Source organism: Acanthisitta chloris, unplaced genomic scaffold (assembly GCF_000695815.1).
Source record: "Acanthisitta chloris isolate BGI_N310 unplaced genomic scaffold, ASM69581v1 scaffold3816, whole genome shotgun sequence".
Classification (NCBI taxonomy): Eukaryota; Metazoa; Chordata; class Aves; order Passeriformes; family Acanthisittidae; genus Acanthisitta; species Acanthisitta chloris.
Genome location: NW_008676328.1, coordinates 41,497 through 56,491, shown reverse-complemented (window position 1 = coordinate 56,491; position 14,995 = coordinate 41,497). Strand labels below are relative to the sequence as shown.

Below are 14,995 nucleotides of genomic sequence, written 5' to 3'. Positions count from 1 at the left end.
AGTCCTCTTATCAGCTTTGTGGCCCTCATCTGGGCTTGCTCCAGCAGTTCTGTGTCCTTCTTATTTTGGGGACACCAGAACTGTATGCAGTACTCCACATCTGCAGCCTCAAGCCTTTCCTTCAGTGTTCCTAGCATTGGTGTGGCAGCTCTTTTTCTAGGAGTGGTAGCAAAAAGCTTTCCTGGTACAATTGCCCTTATTTATGCATGAAGTGTGGAGACTGACCTCTCAACTTTAAGCTCTGTGAAAAGAATACTGATAAGCTGTTTTAGTCCTCTCTACAAGGCCATAAACTATCTATTGTGACACCATCCTGTTTCCTAAAGACTACTGTGAGGAATTACACAGTACAGTACTCTTTGAAAGTCTGATGCCAAAATAGATGGTTATTGTCTGCACAGAGATTTCTCTCTAGTTAAGGATACAAAAGGCAGCTCTTAAAGGCAGGAAGTTGACACCCATCTAATTGCATCGTAAATACTCAGCCTGCCTGAAATTTCTCACCTGTAATCCTGTGACAGAGGTGACTTTGTTTTCTCTGTGGTGCATTTGGGTAATCATGTAGCATTAATGAATACAACAGATTGAAAAAACACTTCTTGTAAAAGTAACAGATCATATATCAAATGCAAGCTGAAATAGAAATCATTATCTGACTTTGCTATTATAGCAAGTACAGTTTTATTCTTGTAGGGGTTTTTTATGTCAGTTTGATTTTTATAAAAAATTTAATGAATTCCTGAACTTTACAGTTTGTAGATGGCAAAGCATAGAATGTTTAGAGAGTAGCTATTAAAAGTCTATATCCATGAAGAAGCTGATTACCCAAATTTTGAAGGTGTTCTGACTGCTTAAAATTTATATGGAAAGTTTGGGACTGGGAGAATGATTCTTCAAGACATCAGTTAATACAGAGATGAGCTGAAACACTGAAACACTGATCTAACATCAGCAGGATCCTCAATGCCTAGGGGGAAACATTTTTATATAGGATTTTTAGCATTTAAATTAAGTCATGGTCATTCACAGGCTTATACAGTCCTTTTTACAGAAGCCTAGAGTGACTCTGAATAAGAAATGATGAAAGTTAATCAGTCACAACATAGTATAGAACTTAACAGTTTATGAAACTCCTACAAAATACTAGGGAAGTTAATGAGAAATCTCCTTTAATTTAACACTGACATTCAGAAACAAGAGAAGTAATTTTGTTTGTATACCACTGCTCAGTTTGAAGTTCCTGCATTTCTAAGCACAAATTGCCTCAATGCTACAAACCTTTATACACTAATTAATTTAAAAATAATTACATTAATGGATTTACTAGAAAAATCTGGGGAAGTGTTTGGGACATTATAATAGAACATTTTCATTATGCAGCTACCAAAGTATCTATGTTTATTAGTAAGAGTAAACAATACTTGGAATATTGAAAGATAAGGGGGCTTTGAAGGATAGGTTTGGATCATTTTTTACAAGCAGTCACTTGTCTTTTTTCATCCAAAATGTTGCATATGTGATATTTGAAATAGTGTGACAGACCTAGTTTTAATTTCTGTATCAGTGAAAGTACTGCCACAAAAAGTTCCAGAGTCTTCAAAAACTTACTGACAATTCATTTACCAGTAACATTTTTTACGACATGCTTTTACTTTGCACACAAACATAATGCATGGCAACAGAGCAGTCTATATGTGTGATGTTTCATCTGAGATCTGTTGCGCCGCCTGTTCTATAAAAAGCAAAGTACAGACTACAGAGCTGATAAATCATACCTTCCATATTTTTTATGCATTGACACATATAAATATATATATAGATATACATGCACATATGCTCACATGTGTGAGCAGTTTAGAACCCTGACAGTCAGGACTGAAATCCTACATAAATAAACAGAGGATTTGAAGCAGCATTTGTTATTATTGTTTGCAGTGCACAAAATTAATTTTAATAAGTTAAAACAGTATGGTATGTGAAATAAAGCGAACTTTCTTTAGCTTTTAACAATAAAATTTAATTCAGTAAATGCCTAAGATAGAGGTGGATAAAATCTTTAGCACATATATATAATAGCCTATCAGCCATAGTAATGTTATAATGCTAAATTCTGTAGTACACTTTAGTCTTTAGCTCACATCTATTGATAATATTTTTCTCATTCTTTGTTTAAATTAATCTTCTACTTAACAAAGTTTCTTTGGACAAATGTCACAGCTTGTCATTATGTTGTGATTTCTCCAAGTGTTGTGACTGGATTAACATTATGCATTTACTTCTCCAGGTCAAATGATACAAACAGCAAAGGTCAAAGTTTAATAACACTACATGAGATCTTTCCTATGGAAGTCAAGTCAGCACTTGGCAACATTACCTTATCTCCTCTACCATTCAATGCAAGTTAATTAGGAAACATTCACCTTCAGTACCTATCATCAAAATCTTGTCTTTTATTCCTAGAGAAGGCCCTTAGGGTCTAACTAAAATAGCTAGGTTGGTGTATAATCATGACAGTAAACAAAAACTAAAAGAGGTGTGCTCAACTTTCTAGTGAATCACAGCATACTAAAGAAATTCCTGGCAACTGAGTAGTTTAATTGGGGACTATACAGTTGTGCTGAGCTGCCAAAGCAAAATCTGGGAAAAAAACATCGTACTTAGAACACACACAGGTATATTTATATATTGTTAAAGGTGATTTTTAAATTGATGCTGCTGTTGGGACATTCCTAGTTTTCAAGTGACTTTTCCTGATTGGTACTGAAGTTGGAGACAGAGAGAAACGAGGAAAGGAATAAGTTAATGAAGAAAATAGCAAAGTAAATTGTGCATGAAAATCTTGGATACAAAGTTACTCATTGCACTACAATTAAAGCACTAAAAAGTGTAAACATGGTCTGTGCGAGTCAGATGTGATAGTTACTAACCCGGAACCACTGCAAGAAAAGCATTCAGGGGAAAGATTTATGCAAATCATCTGCTTCTGGGGTGGCAGTAGTCTCACTTGATATTAGTCATCTATGATTTTAAACATTTGATTCAAGTAGGCTATGCCAGGATCCTTCTATAGTTAATGAAAAGAGAGACATACTCCCAGAAAACATCCCATCCCAGGAGTAGTATCTAAACTGCTGAGATCAATCACCAGGGTTGGCTGGTGCATCAGAATACACTGATTTATGACAGTAAATATAATATACCTTAGAAATTTAATTTGCCACTCAATCCAAAATTGTAAGCACTACTGGGCATGAAGGATTTTTTTCTAATTTTGTGTTAAAACCACTCCTACAATGAAATGCCATTAAATAACAAAGACATACAGACATATAGCTACTCCTGCTTCATAAAATTATGGCCTCTAAAGAAAAATCTAAAAGAATCTATTTGAAATCTAAAGAAACAAATGCTGAAGAGTGTTTTAATAGGTGCTTAAATATTCAAGATAAAATTCAGAAACAAACAAAAAAAAACCCTCAAACATATTCCATACAAATATGAACTTGTGTACTAAAATCTAGCCAGAATTGATGGGCTGAACTACTTGTTTTCATGCATCTTAAGGATTTGGGGAATGACCAGAAATCCCTGAAGAATTTGAGGTCAGTTAATTGGCTCAGGACGTACCTATCCTGCACGGGGAGCACAGAGTTCAGCATAAAGCTCATTGAAAGGAGGCACTTTACATAACAGATAAATATTATGCATCTAGGAAAAAAGATGAGGTTACTGTGCACTTTTCATTCCACTTGGAGAGAGTACAGGAGTTTAGTCTAAGACCCTGAAAACACTTAGACCCCAGTCTTCCATGGAAGTGCTTTAATCCTCAGGCACTTAACAACTAAGCAAAATCAGTGTGACAGTGCTCTCTGTTTTTCCAGCTGAAGCTTGGACTCTGAAATCATTTCATAGAGAGAAAGAAAAAATGAGATCAAAGTCTTCTGTTTAGTATTCATGTGGGAATGAAGAGCCTGTAATTTGGTTTGAACACTAACAGTGTTGCTGTGTTGCGTGCAATAAGTCTGATACAAAATGCTTGAACAAGGTCTGCTGATTTGGGGTCTTGTACTTACTTGGTTTTATGTTATGGGCAAATTTAAAACTCTTGGTTTGTAGTAACATTTGGAAACAGGAAGAGACATGATGAATGCAGAGCTGAAGTTTGCACCCAAGTGGAAAATATTTGTAATTATTTTGTTTATTCAAGTTTTTTGTCGGTAGCTATCTTCCCATGCGATTTTAATGCCATGTTACTGTATTTAGTGTTGCCATGAGAGCACACAGCCTTACAGCCGGACTGACAAACAGTCATCCTGCCTTAGTGGAATTGTTGAAGCCTCATGCTGTTCACAGCAGGAAGTACATTAAATACATTTGTTCCACTTCATTCACATTAGATGGGCAAGCTGTTCAGACTTCTTCTTGACATTTCTACATCAAGGCTGGGAAAGCAAAGGACTCAGGTTTATGTCAGAGGTTTGCTGACCATTTTCTTTTTACCTACTCAACAGATTCAATCACTCATATCATCCATGTGATGGAGGATAGCACTATCTGGGAATATTTCACAGCAGAGTAACTGGATGAGGGTATGATAATGCAGAAGGCCCATGTTAGAGGTCAAACAGAACAGATTGATTTCTTAGTCTTAAAACACTTGCTGTCACTTTACCTACAGTTAATTACATTTTGAAAATCCTTAGCCTATGTTCTGGAAATCGGTAGCCAACAACATTTGCCCAACTTGCTTGGAGTAGTAAAGTCCGTATTGTTGTTTACTATCAATAGCTTGAAAAGAGCCAGAACATCAGTACTGCAGTGCTACATTATAAATATATGCTTTGCATTGTCTTCCAGCAGGCATGTGGTATCAACTAACTTCCAGTGTATATAATAAGCCAAATCTCCAGCTGATGATAATTAAATATTCTATTAGTAACATAGTTTGTTGGAGGGACATCCTTGTCTCCTGAGGCTATCTGGAATCCCCTTATTTCCACTGTCCTCCAAGGCAGGCAATCAAATGTGTTTTTTTCTCTTCGTCAATAGGTATGCCATAACTTTAAACTGAATGGGTGGTTGGTTGATTTTGATAGTTAACATCTGTTAGTCTATTTGTCCAATTTTCATTTCAACCTGAACACTACAGGCAGATCATGCCCAGTGTTACAGACCAGAGTCATTATTTGGCCAACTGTCCATCACCATTCTCTGGAGATTGCTAAAATAATGAATTTGTTCTTTTTTCCTCTCTACATGTGTCTTTGACTGCTTTCTTCCTTTTGTGTTTATACAGTGCTTGTGGGTCTGATGTCTTTGGCACTTTTCTGCAGCTTTTAACTTCTTTTGTCCTCTGATTAAGTAAAATCTCTATATGACCCCTCTCCCCAATCTGTGGCAGGTGGCCAGGTTGGCAAATAACCAAGGGAAAAAGTGGATGACAGCCAGTTTATGACACATCTTACACTCCCAGTTTTCTTTACTAATAGCTTCTTATTATCACCAGTGCAACAGAGTGAAAAATGTCCAATTTATGGTGATAGCTTTAAAGATTTTGGAAAGTCCCTGTTTGCTGTCTATCACGGAAATAAATTAATGTCATATCTTACAGTAGGACACTATAGAGGCAACCAGGTGCATTTGTGATATGCTTTCCTAGCATTATTTGCTGCTGACAGTTTATTTTATGTGTGAGGGGGGTACACCCATTTTATGTCTGTATATATATGAACTGCAGATGTTGGATTAATCTCATCTTCATTTAGCTGCTTAATAACTAGGTATATAGTCCAACCTTATGATCCAGGCTCCTATGATAGGTGAGAGGAATCATTCTTTTATGACAGTTCACTCAAGAGTACATTGAATATCTTTCTTTCACCTGTCTCCTGTAGTGTGTTGTATTTTTTATGGCATTTGTCTTTGTACTGCAGATCTTGCATTTATTATAGAGTATTTAGAAATGTAATGAATGCCTATCAAAACATTCTAAATTAATCCTTTTTTCTTAGTCACTTCTGGTTGTAGGGCATGAATTTAGTGACCTGATGAGTGCTTTGTCTGTTTAAGATTTGGATAATCGAGTTGAGTAGGACATTTTGGTCAATTCAGTTTTCTTAAGGCATTTTCAGATCATCTTGCTTCCTCTGAATCCCCTTATACTGAGACTTTGCCATTTTACTCATCAGTCGTTGAAGACCCAAAAGATACTGAACACTGTAACCACTGTACCCCATTGGGCTTTAATGACATCAGTTCTCCTTCTGAATGTGTAAATCCTCAAAGAATTAATTCAGTTACTATCTCACGTCACTGTCTGCCAGGTCACTCTTTTGTCTTCCCTCCCACACAAATGGGATCAGAAGTCTAGAAGACAGAATTCAAGAAGGTTTAGCATACAGCAGAGAATATGTTCTGTCCCTAGAGCTCTGCTTTTGTGGTCTGATAAGTCTGGCTGTTGCCCTGTTTTCACTTCTCTGTCTTATCTGATGAGTAGCTCCTGTAAAGGGACCGTGGAAGGTCTCTTGCATATTTTTCTGCTCAGACATCTGTGGGCTAAATACGTTCTCATTATATGTGGGCAGAAAAGACCGTAATTGTTTCTGTCAAACTCAACTTAGCTAGCTAGCATTGTGACTGAATAGTAAAAATGCAAAAACCGAAAGTCAGAATTGGGGCAGTGTCTTAGCCTCTCTTGTGATATGGTCAAGATGCCTCCAACCCAGAAAAGTCTGTGTATACATATAGGCAGAAGAACAGATGTAACACTATCCACAAGCATGGGCAGAATCATAATTTTCTTTTAAAAATGTGGTACAGGCTGTGCCAGAAATGATAAGCAAATACCAACAGCCACCTGGAAAACAAAGTATTTTACATTTCTCGGTTATGCTATTCCTCTTCTATGCAACATTTGTAGTAATGATAGTTATAATAATAATGCTTCCTTTAGTCTTCATTTGTTCTTCAATGAAACCAAACACATTTTCTGCTGTGATAAGATTCAGATTTGTAATTCATTTGGTTAAAATGAATTTAAGTATCACCTCTGTCTGGCAAGATTATGGAAGAGATCCCTCTGGAAAGTATGTGGAAATACATGGAATACAGAAGTGAATAGAAACAACCAATCTGACTTCACCAAGGACATGTGGTACCTCAGTAACCTAGTAGCCTTCTATGAGGGACTAACTGTATCAGTGGACAGAGGAAATGCTACAGATATCATCTATCTAAATTTCTTCAAGGCCTTTGATACAGTCCCCCCCAGCATTCTTACCTCTAAATTGAAGCCCTGTGAGTTTGACCTATGGACCATTAGATGGATAAGAAATTAGCTGGATGGCTGCATCGTAATGCTTGCACTTAATGTTTCAGTGTCCAAACATAAACTGCTAATGAGTGGTGCTCCTCAAGGGTCTCTACTGGGACCAACCTCATGTAATGACATCATCGTCATAGATAGTGGGATTTCGTGCAGCCTGAGCAAGTTTGCAGATGACACCTAGCTGCCTGGTGCAGTTGACAGACTTGAGGGAAGAGATGCCATCCAGAGTGATCTTCTCAGGCTTGAGGAGTGGGCCCTCATGCAAACTTCATGAAGTTCAACAAGGCCAAGTGCAAGGTCCTGCACCTGAGTTGGTACAATCCTCAAAAATCAGTACAGGCTGGGGGATGAATGGTATCCCCCTGTCACTGCACAGGAAGACTTGAGGATATTGTTGGATGAAAAATTGGACATGACTCAGCAATGTGTGCTCTTTAGCCCAGAAATGCAGTCATAATCTGGGCTACATCAAAAGCAACGTGGTCAATGGTTTGAGTGAGGTAATTCAGCTCCTCTGCTCTGTCCTTATGAGACCCCACACAGAGTATTGCAGCCCGCTCTGGGTTCTTCAGCACAATAAAGACATGGGCCTGTTGGAGCAGGCCCAAAGGAGGACCATAAAAATTGTTAGGGGGCTGCAACATCTCTCCTATGAAGAAAGTCTGAGAGATTGGGGTTGTTCAGCCTGGAGAAGAAAAGGCTCCAGGGAGACCTCATTGCAGCCTTCGAATACATAAAGGGGTCCTTAAGCAACAAGGAAAGAGACTTTTTACCAGGACTTGTACTGACAGGACAGAGGGAAATGGTTTTAAACTGAAAGAAGGTAAAATTAGATTGAACATAAGCAAGAAATTTTTTAGATGAGGGTGATGAAACAGTGAAGCAGGGGAAGTTGTAGATGCCCAGTGTCTGAACGTGTTCAAGCCTGGGTTGGATGGGGCTGTGTAACCTGATCTAGTGAAAGACGTTGCTGTCCATGACAGAGGGGTCATACTAGGTAATCTTTGAATTTCCTTTCTGACCCAAACTATTCTATAATTCTATGAAAAACCAGTCTCAGAAAATGCACAATTTGGATTTATTTTGACCTTTTATTGGGTCAAATTAGACTTTTTCTCAGTCTAGTGGCTTTCTCTGCATAAGGACCTCACCCATTTTCAGCAAGCACTTACATTTATGAAGGTTTTATGTCTTTGCTATGGATCCTCCAGAATTCCCTCACCATCTTCCTAAGAGCTCTCATTATCAAAGAATAAAATGCTTGTTTATCATTCAAAAGCCTTACTAATACTACTTGCCAACCAACTGGGGGGAAAACAACTGTATCACTATGACTTTTGGCTGTAAAATCTCAGAAATAGGAGTCATGGATGATGTTGCATATTATTTTAAACAAAAATACATAGAAAGAATGTTTATAATTTTGTGGTTTTGTTTCTTGATATGAGTGTAGGTAGGAGGAATGTGATTTGGAAGAGAAAAACTGAAAATATTCTTATCAGAAACCCTCTGTTTTGCAAATATTTTGCTCAGAGCCTTTCCATAGAGTGCTCTTTCAGCAAGGCCCAGTGGTAAAATATTTACTCAACTGAAGTATGGAAAACATATTTTGAATTAGCTACATGCTATATCTTTGCATAGCCTGATTTCTAAAATGCTGCTCAGCTTCTCCTACCATTTCTGTTTGCAGTCCTAATTTTTTATCTGATGTATTAATTGCTGACTGTAAGCTCCTTCAGGCTTGGCCTCCTTGTGAAATACCTTGTGTGTGGTATATTTAAATACTACTGCCAAGCCTTTCCACTTATCTGTCTGCTTCTGTTTCATCAGTTTGCAGAGAATTTGTTACTGGTGCCATTTCCTGAGCCTGCTACATAAAAATAATCTAATTCATTTTAAAAATGGAGAATGTAGAAGATTCTGAGTTGCTTTCAGGCTCTGTGGGAGGTATAGCCAGTAGGAAAAAGGTATGTGAAAGACCATGGTTGCTGCAGGCAATACAATCATGTTTGGGTGTGTCCTCAGATTCCAAAGTGTTTGTTTCTTCATCTGTTAGTCTTTATATTTTTACTTCCATTGGTACATATAATTATCTGGATTATGGAATAGTTTGGGCAAGTGATTGGAGCTTGGTGTACTTGTAGCAGGAAAAAGCTTTTGGCCTTGTCTTCTGACTGAACATAAGAAAAAATCCTCTGGCATCTGTGATAGTTCCAGTGATATCAAGGTCTGTAGATTATACACCTGAGAGTTTGTGCAAGAATCATAACATACTACTCTACTAATAAATATTTTCATGTATACCTTAATTCATGCATTTGGTGTTTTGGAAAGGTAGTAATGTTTCTTAGCAAACCAAGAGAAGTAAATTAATTGTTGCAAGGGAAGCTCACTTATAACGGTCAAACTCACACATTAGCCTCTCTCCTGAAATGCCAGTTGTAGCTGGGACATGACTTAAGACTGTTCATTACCATCTTGTACATAATAATTAACTAATTGTTGCAAAATTCATCTTCACTTTAAAGGTTCACATCTTGAACAAGGTGTGCCACAGCATGGCTTCATACACTCAGATGTCTTCATTCTCCACTGCTCAGGCGTACTCTATAGCTCATCTACTTTTTACTGAACCATTATGAATTGCAGCCCGACATCATGCAAAATCAGAATTAGCTCTTTTTCCAGGCTGCAAAGTACACTGCAGGTTGTCCTTGCAGCAGGGATGGGACTGACAAGAAAGAAAGTGTAGGTGGCCAGAGATGAGGTTTCACTGTAACCATCTTACTGCCATCCTCAGTCTTGCAGCTAGAGCTGTAATTTATTTCCTTTACTGTGCTATTTTGCTCACATTTGAGTTTTGCTTATGATGTAGCAGAGAGGTTAGGTGTAGATTCCAGGCCTTCCAGGCAGGTGCTGCTTGTGATGCTCTTGTGTCTAGAAAAACTGAAGCATGAATGCACTTTAACATACAGGGTGAGTTAAAATGTAAACAGCTATGCTGAATTAGTATGTGTCATTAATTAATTAAAAATTAATCACATACAATGTTGTTTATCACAGTTACTGATTCACACTGTGTTATTCTACTGAAATAATGGGGTTAAGTTGCATAAAGTGAGAGTAATTAAGTGATGAGCCAGTCTAATCAGCATATGGCGTTACCATTGTAGATTTAAAAAAATGTGTAATTTTCTTACAAAATCAAACTGAGTTTGGTAAAGCTTGCATTTGTGTGAGTTTGACCTTTTACCTGTTATAATGTTTGCAGTATTGTTAAAAAACCCTCTCTGTAAGTTGATAGACAGAAATGGGCTGTTGAGACAAATGAAATGCAGACATTATTTGCATGAGATAATGTCTATGGCAGTTTAGCTGAACCTAGTAATTTTTATTCTGAGGAGAATTTACTTTTTGATTGCAAAAGTTCCCACAATGGTGCTAAGAACATAAAAGCTGTTAAGATTGCAACATATGAATTTTGAAAAGTAATCTGTTTTGACCACATCAAATAAAAAGCTATTGGCATTTGCACAATAGGTACCTGCTCCAGAACTGAGCTCTGACTATAATCTTGACCCCTGCCACTACAGCATTCAGTAAAAATAAATGACTTGGCAAATTAAATTCATTGTGCTCAATGCAAGCACTTTTGCTTGCACAGTTTCAAGTATGCGTAAATAGCTGTAGAATTCTGCTACCTAGTTTCAGATTTTGAAGTCCACTTTGATATTATCACAATATAAACTTTTTGTAATGGACAGGTTTTCTGAGCTCTTCTTTTGCTGCTATTAACATGCATATATGAGAGAGATTACAGAAGTTGACCTTTACTGCTATTAAACAGTACATGCCCATGCTCTCAAATTTTAATGGAACTCCTGTTCTAAGCTGGTCTATCTACAACTCACACACTTCATATTCAGAAAGGAAGAGTCTCTTCTGTTAGAGACTTGGCAGCTCAGTCATTTAATGCCAGCTGCGACACTGAAACACAAGTAGGTATTGTGTAGAGATGTATATGTTGTCTGAGTATGAGCAAGATCAGGTCCAGAGGAAACCTGGCATGTTTGTTGTTACGTCCAAGTTAATTAGCTGAGCCAGCCATCAGGACTCATTACTTTGGACTCAGCATTGCACTAGCATGTCCAGACTGTACCAGAACAAGCTTCTTGTTTTGCAAAGCACTGTTTTGCACCTTCTTGCATTGCCACAACAGACTTTGCTAGCTCTGGCAACTCATAATGTTCACATCGTTGCTTTGTTCGTACTTTTCATGCAAAGAAAGAAGGTAAAAACTTATAGGAATAAACACTTTTGCACCACTAGAAAAGATCAGCCATGAGTTCATTTGTAAAGACTGCTTCTACTAGTTCCACTGTCTAAATATGTCAGAGTGGCATGTTTGTTTTCTGCTATTATTTCTTTCCTCCTGAGAATATATATATGTGTGTTTGTGTGAACGTATGTGTATGTCCCTCACTGGTAGCACGTATCACTGAAATTCACTTTAGTTTTAAGACTTCAAGGTGTCAGCATGGAAGAGTCTGGGTTTTTTGTGTTCGTCCTAACTACCTGCCAGCAGGATATTTTACAACCTACTCTTTTGCCATGCCTCTCTAAAACAGATTGTCAGGATATAATTTTAAAAACAAAAGCCTCCTTGGAAATAAACATTTTTGTGCTATAAATTGATTTTCTGATGTACCTTCAAAAATAGACGTATTCCTAACAACACGAGTAGTGTGGTTTGTTCCTGCTTGACGATTGATAAGTGCTGTAGTTGAGATGTGCTCCTGACTGCTTAAGTACAAAGGCAAGGCAAAGATTTCATTTCTGTGCCAAGAAACCTGGGACTAAAGCTCCTAACCTTTCTACTCTGATTATTGTAATTTCATGCCAGTGAAATCTGTGGTTCTGAACAAAAAAACTCTTAGAAAACTTCCTCTCATTTCTCTAAGAGGAACCATTAAATTTGCAGTAGTCTCTCTTCAGAATGATTACTAGATTAAAGGTCTGCTGTAAGTGAGCCTGCAGTCATTGAGCAGAGTGTTTTCCAGACATGACCTGAGCAAGACAATGCTTTCCCTGTTAGTAGCTTGGCTTTTCTGCTTCCCCTGGGGAGCTACTAACACAGCTTACAGGAAATGAACTTAGAAAACATTTGTAAGGATTTGTTTCCTAGGATGGGTAACCACGTAGAATGTGTCTTTTCATTGAATACACATGCCTTAAAAAGTGTGAAAAACTCACTCGGAAATACAAGGCAAGCTGGATGAGGGTTTAGGCATTTTTGTTTGGCTGTGACTACAGGAATGAACAGCGCAATGATTCTTCTTCAGCAGCAGTAAAGCAAGCATTAGGAGAACACTACAAGAAATGAACAACATTTTATTTTATATCTTCTATCTAGTTTAAGGCAGATCATCTAAATTCCCTGGGTAGTCAGGGAGTAGAAGGAAATGCTTTCACACCTCCTCAGATTTTTCTCATTGCAATGAGTGAGCCATTCCACCTCTCTTTCTGTATGTTCATTATGCTGGGAAACCTCCTGGAATGGCCTCTCTCTGTCCTTGCAAACAGAGAAAGCAGGCTCAAAGTAAGTACCTCTCACTTAAGTGCTTTAAATGAGGTGCAGCCAAGTCCAGATCAAATTCCGGAATCATTGGGACGTCAATAGAGAGAGAACAGGATTATAGGAACAAGATTAGATTTGGGAAATTGTGCTAAACTTTAAGAATACTTAAGAAATGGCATATATTAGAACTTATAGTATTTTTAATTGCCTTTAACTGTTAGCACATTCATAATCATTTGGTCTTAGCTGGAATTCTGTATTTTTAACCTCTAGAGGCTGGATAAGTCTTTATGCATGCTTCGAATTTTAGAAGAACACTCTATATCAGAAATGGCACATTTCTTTGCACATCTAATATCCAGTACTGTAGTATCCCTGTAAGTAGAGGTCTCATCAAAGTTCATAGTAGTTATACAGAAGGAACAGAGTACAGGTATCCTGTTCTTCTATTAAAAATGTTTCAGGTAAGAGCTTTACAGTCCCAAATATAAATGCAACTACTGTCAAGCCAGTCCCTATAGGCAAATAAAGATTGATATGTGTCTGTCTGTGCACACAAACACACACAGAATTACATACACATACTGTTGAATAAAAAAAACCAAATCAGTTTGAAACTGAAAGCTACCAAAGTGAGACTTCTTCAGAGTTTGTCTTTCATCCTGCAAAAGCTCAAGGAGGTCTATTAATCTGCAATATTTCTCAGTAAATACATTTAGTTCCATCAGTTTGTTACAGCCTGTGATTTTAGTTTTGGCAGATAAGTAGAGAGGCAGCTGCATTTGTTTCACTGCTGAGAAATATTAAAGGGGTTCATTTGTTTGCTTTTTCTTTTTAATTTTATCAGTTGTGAAATACAGGAAAATTCTTGAACGTAGAAGAGAAAATTATTTTCTCCAAAATTTCCAATTGCTTATTGGATATCAAATGCAGTTCCAAAATGCTTATTAACTGCTGCATTCTCAGATTAAGTTTTGGCTTAGTGATAACTGGGTAATAACTTTATATTATTTCTCGTTAATTTTAATTAAGTTGCTATTTTACATTGTTCAGGAATCTACCACAGAGGAGATTGCTGCTGTATGCTGAGGTGGTTCTTCAATCCCAAAACACTGGTTCCATTGTAATAGAAGTCACAGCTTTTGCAACATACATAGAATCTTATAAAAATTTGACCGACTCATGGAAATGATGGGCCCAGCTTGCACTTACCATTAAAAAGGATTCATAGCTCCTCCTTTGGGCAGGTTGCACCTTTTCTGTTTGCTAGGCATAGCTCTCTAGAGCCATAAACTTTTTGAGTCATTTCCTTTGAATGTTTACTTTCTTCTATGCTTGCCACTGATATAGCACTGGTCAATTGCTATGATCTTTGTCAACTGAATTCAAGTTGTATTGTAATGTGCTGTATTGTATTTCAAACACATATATGATATTGTAGCCTCATCATTATAATAAAGTATCACAAGATGACAGAAGAAAATTGTGATGAAGTGCAAAGAGAACTTGTGTAGCTCTTCCTACCCTTGGGGAAGGTAGGTGTCGTTTCTTCTGTGTGATGGGAAAACTGAGGCACTGGCGATGCATGACTACTCTTGTGTACTTGAAACAGGAATGGATAGAAAAGGGGAGATGATATACATCCAGGATAACGTTGAGCTATGTTTTTAAGCCTGTTTACTTTGTGAAATTGCTGTGGGTAGAAAAACTGAAAAAGGGAGGGAAAAATGAGGATAAACAGTATGTCTGTTAAGTGGGATAGCACTTAACCTCCTTTGATTTTTGCTCTTCTTTCTTACAAACTGTGGAACTTCAGTATTAAGATAAAAGACTGTTCACATTCCAGTTTATGTGAAATAAGATTGATTTTTTTTTTTTAAATGCTAGATGTGAGGTAACTAAAATTAAGTATTTGCCCCTCTGGTTAGCTGGAAAACATTTCCAAAAGCAACTTCAGTTATATAGTGTGTTCCAGTCTGGTTTTAGCAACAAGAATCTGTGACAACATTCAAGTTAAGGTTTCATTATCTGTATTCATCTTTGTCTGTTTGTACCAATGTGAAAAATGCAAGGAATTTTCTGGCTTGTGC

At 37.3% G+C, this 14,995-nt stretch overlaps 1 protein-coding gene across 1 annotated transcript in view; it reads left to right on the top strand.

Moving 5' to 3' along the window:
• Positions 1-14,995, top strand: part of FREM2 (FRAS1 related extracellular matrix protein 2) — a gene marked incomplete at its 5' end in the record, with an annotated part of 124,622 nt that overhangs the window by 72,565 nt on the left and 37,062 nt on the right. The window lies entirely within an intron of this gene.